The sequence below is a fragment of the Mobula hypostoma genome, chromosome 25 (genome assembly GCF_963921235.1).
Source record: "Mobula hypostoma chromosome 25, sMobHyp1.1, whole genome shotgun sequence".
Taxonomy (NCBI): Eukaryota; Metazoa; Chordata; class Chondrichthyes; order Myliobatiformes; family Myliobatidae; genus Mobula; species Mobula hypostoma.
Window position 1 is genome coordinate 23,281,534 of NC_086121.1, and position 8,834 is coordinate 23,290,367.

Sequence of the window (8,834 nt, forward strand, 5' to 3'; positions counted from 1 at the left end):
GAAAGTACCAATCCACGTCGGTATCGTCAAATGGGGAAACCAGCCTAACCTCCTGGGTCGCCCGGAACCCTCCACCTTGGTTCGGCACGGGCCCCTGCTCTGCCCTTATCCTTAACTTCTCCAGCTCGAATTCACTTTCCCTCTGTTTCTCCTCTCGCTCCAACTGTCTCTCTCTCTCTCCTTCTCTTCTCGCTCCAACTGTCTGTCCCTCTCTTTCTCTTCTCGCTCCAACTGCCGTACCCGGAACTCGTGCTCGAGTCTCAGTTTTTCAAGCTGCACCTGTACTGCGTCTCCAGCAGGTTTTTCAATAGACACCACCTACAGCTCCCCTTGGGGAAATACACCTTTAGATACATAGTGCTCTACGATAGCTCTGTGTATCTCCTCTCTCCTCATTGTCGACTTCCCCTTAGCAGGATTCAACCGTTTGGCCACAGCTACCAATTCCGATTTCCTGGCATCCTCTAATGCCTCCAAGGTCGGCGCCTTTATAAATCCCTCAGCCTCCATTTCTGCTGTTTGTCTTTTCTTTCTTTCGGGAATTTTAACCCAATCAATTTACTCCATCCCAAATTTAGCGTTCAAAATCACGGACGAGAACCCCACTTATGTTACGTACCCCGTAACTGGGTTGCCAAACCAGCAGAAATGGATCACTCAGTTGGAGTCTGGATTACTAGAACTAAGAAAGTTTTATTAAAGAAACAAGCAACACAGTACTCTAATCAAAAGGATAATAAATGCAACAGTTCAGCAATGATAAACACATATGTACACAGAATTAAGATAACAGGATCAATCAAGCTCTATCGTTGTCTAGGGGTAAATGACCAGTTTCAAAGTGACACAAAGTTCAGTTCAATTTAGTTCAGTTCAGTTCGCAGACAGTGGGGGGAAGGAGAGAGAGAGCAAAACGAATGAATATTCAAACGGCTTCCACACACAGACCTTCGCAGTCAGCTTTCGTGCGAGCCCTTTGTGATGTCATCTGAGGTCACCAACCGTGACCCCTCCGTTTCCAGATACGATCGTTTCTCTGCGGTGAACCCAGCACCCAGGCAAGGGTGGACACACACCAGGTTCCCGCCGATCGTGCCTTTCCACCCTGTGCGTCTATGGCTTGTCCCGCGACCAGCCGTCCAAAAACTTCCCACCAACTTGTGAGAGACGCACCGCTTCCAGGGTCTCGTTACCTCGGGGTGTCATGTGTGTCCTGCCTTAGCAAACCTGTCCCTTTTTATCCCCCTGCTGGGGTATCGCCTATCCATCACTTCAAACAGTTCAGGGTTCAAAGGGGGAGCCGATCTTGACAGCTCTCCTTCCGTTACTCTCTCCCGTCCCTTCATTAACATCTCCAAATGCTGCTCCATTGTTTTCCTTATCTCTCTCTCTCCTGAAGAGAGGTGGCAGACCAACTGCTGATCCCACTGGTGCCAGCACAGGACAGCTAACATCTTAATCTATGTGTATTCTTGTCACAGTATCAAGACTTGATCAGAATTGGTTTGGGATGGAATGAGTTCCAGTGAACATCTTCAGGGTATGAGTGACAACGACATTACTCACATCATCAGTAGGCTGGTTAATGGGATCGGAAGTTGTTACTGCTTCACAATAGAGCCAATCGCTCAAGGAAATCAGACGTCAGACTTCTCATTGTACAGCTGCAAATTGGATCTACACTCTTTGACGAGTCTGACCCAAGCAGACATTCACAGAGGCACATAATTCACAGCATTTGGAGAGAAGATTGAACAATTCTATTTCAAAAGATGAGAAATTTAATATGGGTGAGTTTACAATGACTGAATAGCTCCCTAAGGGACATTTAGTTTATATTTTGGAGCTGTCCATGACAACTCACTTTATTTTGATGGAAGTCTATGATAAGATGATGGCAAAATATGCACCTCTTACTTCCTTAAGCCCATCACCCCTACTGGGGCATAGGCCATGGGAGAAACTCACCACTTGCCCTCTGTCCTGGGCCAAGATCCTTCCTCTCCCAGGGATGAGGTCTTTAGAGCTTCTGTTGGCATTTCTGTAGCTGGGGGTTTTTATGAGATGGGCTTACTAGCCCTCCTCTTTTCGCAGCCAGACTTGGGACTGTCCATGCAGGAGTTGGAACACACACTTTCGATAAACTTTGATTTATTATTTAACCCTCTTAACAAATGTTCTTGATATCTGTTTACAAAGGATCTACACTTATACAACACTAACTGGCCCAGAGCAGCCAAATTTCACTTACTAGTTACTCCAATATCCTCCTTGCTGACCTTTCATTCATTAACTTTTTATCTTGTCTGAACTGTTTCTGTATCCAGTTTAAAGTTCAATGTAAATTTATTGTCAAAGTACATATACAACCCTAGGATTTTTTTGCAGGCATACTCAATACATCTATAATAGAATAATAACCATAATATAATATAATGGTTTATATAATTTAATATAATATTTATGGCTAAAATGGCAGCGTGATGCAGCTTGCAGCGGCCACTCCGGTGGTGATGTCTGTTATTTGTCAAGTAGGAGGCCGTGCACAATCCTGATTTGATGGAGACAGACGTGACAGCACGGAGGAACATCTGGTGAAACTTCTGAAATGCCTGCTTCGCTGCTGCTGCTACTGTGTGGTCCAGAATCTCCGGAGGAGAAGGCCCCGAGTCCTCGGCTTTGCTTGTTGCTCGGCGGCCGGGGTGAGGTCAAAGCACTCGGCAGAAGATGGTGCTCGGAGAGGCTGTGTCGGAGGGGCTGGTCAGATGCTCGAAGTTTTCGGACGGACTCAGAGTCCGCTGCGGTCGGTTGCTTCCAATGGTGCTGTATCGGTGAGTTGGCAGCACTTGGAGGTTCATGGCAGGGAGAGTTCCTCCCTTCTGCCGCCTGCGTGGGATGATGAGTCTATCGGGACTTTGAGACTTTTTTTACCGTGCCCATGGTCTGCTCTTTATCAAATTATGATATTGTTTTGCACTGTTGTAACTATATGTTATAATTATGTGGTTTTGTCAGTTTTAGTCTTGGTTTGTCCTGTGTTTTCTTGTGATATCATTCTGGAGTATCATTTTTTGAATCATTTTGTATCATTTTTTAATGCATGCATTTCTAAATGACAATAAACGAGGACTGAGTGTCCTCATAATCTAATAGAATCAATGAAGACTGCACCAACTTGAACATTCAAACTGTGCAAAATACAACAAACTCTGCAAATACAAAGAGAAAGAAATAATAATAATAAATAACTGAACAATAAATATCAAGAACATGAGATGAAGAGTCATTGAAAGTGAATCCATAGGTTGTGGGAACATTTCAGTGATGGGGCAAGTGAAGTTGGTTCAAGAGTCTGATGGTTGAGGGGTAGTAACTGTTCCTGAACCTGGGGGTGTGAGTCCTGAGGCTCTTGTACCTTCTTCCTGATGGCAGCAGTGAGAAAAGAGCATGTCCTGAGTGGTGGGGTCCCTGATGACTGATGCCGTTTTCCTGCAACAACATTTTGTGTAGGTGTACTCAATGGTTGGGAGGGTTTTACCCATGATGGACTGGGTCATATCTACTACTTTTTGTGGGATTTTCCGTACAAGGTCATTGATATTTCCATACCAGGCTGTAATGCAGCCAGTCAGTACACTCTCTACTACATATCTATTGAAGTCAGTCAGTTTTAGGTATCATGTTGAATCTTCACAAGCTCCTAAGGAAGAAGAGGCGCTACTGTGCTTTCTTTACAATTGCAATTATGTGCTGGGCCCAGGACAGGTCCTCTGAAATAGTAACACCGAGGTATTTAAAGTTGCTGACCCCTTCCATCTCTGATCCTCCAATGAGAACTGCCTCATGGACCTCTAGTTTCCTGCTACTGAAGTCAATAACCAGCTCCTAGGTCTTGCTGATCTAGTGCTGTATTTGTTCTGTTTGGTTCTCTCCAGTATTGTTACTTAACTAGTGTCCAGATCAATAGACTTCATTTAAATTCCTGTTCCCATCTTCAAGTTTCCCTTTAATCTGGCTTCATCTCATCTCCATAAATCAGAAGCTGTTTATGCTCAGCTTCTACTTCAGACTGGTCTTTCATGCCCTCTATGAGGTGTGAGAGGCAAGTTGACTATGGTAGATTGGGAAACAATATTGCAGAATATGACAATAGGCAGGCAATGGATAACTTTTTTAAAGAAATCAAATATAATTTGTTTCAAGGCACAAAACACAATGATGGATTACTGAAGAAATTCAAGTGAGAAAGAGATCTGTAAACTCGCTTTAAAAAAAGCAGTAAGTCTGGCCTGGGAGTAGTTTAGAATTTAATGAAGAATTAATAAAGAAAAGTTAGGTGGAATATTAATGTAAGCAAGCAAGAAATGTAAGGACAGATTGCAAGCAAGAGAAAATCTGCAGATGCTGGAAATCTGAGCAACTCACACAAAATTCTGGACGAACCCAGCAGGTCAGACAGCACCTAGGAAAAGAGTACAGTCAACGTCTTCAGCCTGAAACATCGACTAATCTCTTTTCCTAGATTATGCCTGTCCTGCTGAGTTCCTCCAGCATTTTGTGTGTGTTGGTTGGGCAGAATGCAAGTACTTCTACAGGTATGTAAAAACAGAAAAAATAGCAAGACAAATGTGAGCCCGTTACAGGTAGAGATGGGAGAAGTTAAACTCATAGACGTACAGTATGTGACTTAAACTACTCAGCAAATTAAATAGTTGATACAACAATAATTTGACAAATATATTAAACCCAGTGGCCCCATTTAGGATTAAAAAGAAATCACTTAATTAAACATCAACATGGTTAACAATTCTGCCTGCAAATTCAAGAGAAAATGCTGAGAGGTGAGAGAAAATGGCGGAAAATTGGACTAGACGTCTAGCGTAATATTTTCAAGGAAAAACCTGGCTCCTTTAATGCTGCTATACGCACTGCAAGAAGAGCCAGTTTTTCCAAGATTATTACAGATAGTAACAGCAGTTCAAGAATAGTGTTCTCAACTAAAAACCAAATGTTGAATTCTGCCCCAACCTATAATGTCCTCGATCAAGCATCTGCCACAAAATCTGAGGAATTTGCAATATTTTTATTCACAATATTGGTTTCATTAAGGAACGTAAGCTACAGATTCAAGATTCAAAGTACATTTATTATCAAAGGATGCACGCAGTATACAACCCTGAGATTCATCTTCCTCACAGGCAGCCACAAAACAAACAAAAACATGGAAACCATTCAAAGAAAAACAAACACCCTCCAAACCACATCCAAAACAAACCACACAAATGGCGACAAAAAGAAGTGAAGAATACAGAATATAAAACATAAAATCGAAAGAGTCCAGACATAATACATTTCAGTTCAGTTCATCGCTTGCAGGTCGCCCAGAATAACAACAGAAAAAGAAGCAACCAGAAACCAGAATCACATCATTACGTGAAGCACAGTGCAATCCCCAAAGCACGGACCCAGAACTTCAGTACCACCTTCCGACATTGTTAAAACGTAGGGACTTTCCCTTGGGAGCAGCGAGCGAGATGGAGAGAGAGAGAGAGAGAGAGAGAGAGAGAGAGCGTGCGCATCACATGTAGACACCTTCCTCCAGCAACACTCGCTTTCCTTCTGCATTCGCCTTGATGTTTTCAATCTTCCTCGATGCTTTAATTGATGAGATCAGCGAGAAATGTAGTCAATCGTGGGCTCGCACCCTGTCTCCAAGCTTCTCAGCCTTGTGGCTGCTCACCTCCTGGAACTCTCTTGGAGACAAGAGCACCAGATTGCTCAAGTGACCTGAAAACACACCATCAAACTGTAGATCACAGACTCCAACAATACTGGAACCACATTTGAAAGATAAAGAAGATGTTAAAGAAGTGAAATAGTGGTAACCTCTATAGCCAACCTCTTAAAAAGGCGGCAACCATATCAAAATTTACAAGTATTTCTGATTCAGAACTCTATAAGGCTGTAACCATTCTGTCTGTGCACAACTACATATCGATTAAATAAAAGTATAGATGTGGGAGACGGCTTTAACAATGTGTATTCACATTGCAGCAAGAGTGAGAGAGAACAATGTACATGCGTAGACAACAGCGCATGCACAGACAACAGATCAATACATAGTGCTAAGGGGGAGGCGGTCATTACTCTAAAAAAATAGATCCATACATTACACTTCCTCCCCCTTTAGATTAATGAAGCATTAACTGTATATGTACAAAGCGTTCGATTTCCCTTCCATAAACCCATATTCCAAATAAACATGCTTTCACAATAACAGTCCATCACTAACTTCCTAGTTCTAAAGGTTCGGTATTTTGGGTGGCACTCTTGTTTTTTTCAGGATAGGGCCTCTGGACCTGCGAAGCAGCATCAGGTTTGGCAAGATGTCTTGTCAATGATAACATTCTCGTCATACCTTGGGCCTGTGGAGTGGCAGCAGGTTTGGTAAGTATCTTGCCAATTTGATTTCTGGTGTCATGTTTCTGTCAGTGACATCATCGCTGAGAGACAAGTCTGGTGACTGTAATGTGTCAGCTCAAGAGTGTACTTCAGTTGAGCATCCAGTATCTGGTTCACATGACGTCTCCATGTACATCAGTTGTCCAGTTCTTGTAGCCATCCTACCCGGTGTCTACTTGACTTCTCGGTAATCACGCACTAGGACTTCCTGTCCAATCTCGAAGCTCCTTGCTGCTTCACTTGGCAACTGGCTGAACTGTTTATTCTGCACTTCCCTCCGTAGGTCTGGTTTCAGGAAGTCTGTGCGAGATCTCAGATTTCTGTTCATGAACAGAATTGCAGGTGTTTGATTTGTCATCGCATGAACAGAGTTCTGATACACAAAAAGGAAGTTGTCCACCATTTGCTGTAGAGGTATGTCCTCCTTGTCCATGTTACCAGGTTTGGACATGGCCCAAGTGCGGAGTGAGAGACACTGAAGCAGGTCGATAGTTCACAAACTTTAATGCGAACATTGTTAAAGGGAAAAGTAAACAATAAACACTGGGGCAATAGGGCCGTTAACTAAAACCCTCAAATGGGAAACAAAGCCCACACAGCGGCTGAAAAGAAAATCTAAACATTAAACAAATACTGCTAGTCTTCAGAATCAGTTGACTTGAAAGTCCAATTCCTCAGGGAAGGCCGAAAAGCGAACAGGCAGCAAAGCATTACTGTGCTCTGTTCAAGTCTCAACAAGCACTACAATGACAAGTATGGAGTTAAATACTATCATGAGTAACTAGCTGACAGGTGCAAATTCACAAACGCAATTGCCGTATCTACTGTGCTGCCGAATCCGTGGTTGTGACAGTCCATCACTTTAATGGGCTTCTTGAAGGTTTGGATAAACCTCTCAGCCAACCTATTCATTGCTGGGTGGTGAAGAGTTGACTTGAAATGTCCATTTTCCTTCACGACCAGTTGGAATTCTTCTGACATGTATTGTGGTCCATTGTCACTCACAATTTGCTCTGGTAAGCCATTCCTGATGAAGATAGTCCTCAGAGTGGAGAAAGTCTTTGCTGAGGTGGTTGACTTCATTGGTGTAACCTCCAGCCACTTCGAATGAGTAGCCAGCGCAATCAGAAACATGGAGTCCAAGAGTGGCCCAGCAAAATCAAGATGTACTCTTTGCCATGGTGATGACGGCCACTCACACGAGTGTAACAGGGCCTGTGGGGATGCATTTTGAACTTTTTGGCATCCCAAACAACTTCTGGCCAAGTCTTTGATCTGTTTATCTATTCCCTTCTCAAACTCCTTTTGATTAGCACTAAGCAGCTGTGACAGCCTCTAGTTAGTGCTATCATTTGGGTTGCTATAGCCTGTTGATAGCACACTGAGAGCTTTGACTGAGTGCCATTATAGTTGGATTTTTCTCAACCATTCACATCCGAAAAGCGCCAGCCCTCCACTTTTCAATACATAAAGTTCTGACTGCTGTGTTTGGCCTACATATGTCATCTTCACTTTCAGTTTGCCTTTGGGGACACTTTTTTGCTTGTATAGGTCTTTAGCATCACTGAGATCTTCTTTAATAGTATCTTAGAAAACAGTCTGTTGTAGTCAGCCTCTGGAATTATAGACAAAGTTGACCCTGTATCCAGCTCCATTTTAGTTTTACACTGGATACGTCTACTGTGATCCAGATGATTTTGTGATCTGCTTCAGTTATACTGTGCAGTGCTATGCATAACAGTCCACCTTTGTCAGACTCTATGTTGTCTGGTTCTGTTTTACATTTGGTAACTTTATGCATTTGCTTGGTTTTGCGTTTGAGACTTTTCACTGGGTTGTGGTTTTTGTCTGCCTTGTACATTCTCTCCATGTGACCTTGACTGTGACACTTCCTGCATACTTTTTCTTTGAACCAACAGTCATTTGCATCATGGGACTTGCCACATCGATAACACTTTTGGCTCTGTGCACCATTCAGGGACATTTTGTGCACTTTGCATTCTAACTTCCTTTTCTGTAGTTCTACTGCAGTCTCTAATGATATTGCAATGGTCAATGCCCATTCTAAGGTTAGGTCTCTTTCTGCCAGGAGCCTCCTTTGAGTGTTTTGACTATGCATACCACATAGAAGCCTACTCCTTAATGCATCAGAAAGTCCATCACCAAAGTCACAATACAGGGAAAGTTTGTGCAGTCCTGCAATGTATTCAAAAAGGCGTTCATCTTTTGACTGGTTCCTTTTGTGAAATCTAAATCTCTCAGCCATTGCCAGCAGTGTAGGGCTCAAATCTTGCTTGCTGGATTTTCAGGAGTTACTAGGTTGCATAAGAGACGGTATGTCCTTGCACCGATTAAGCTAAGAAGTACAGGGG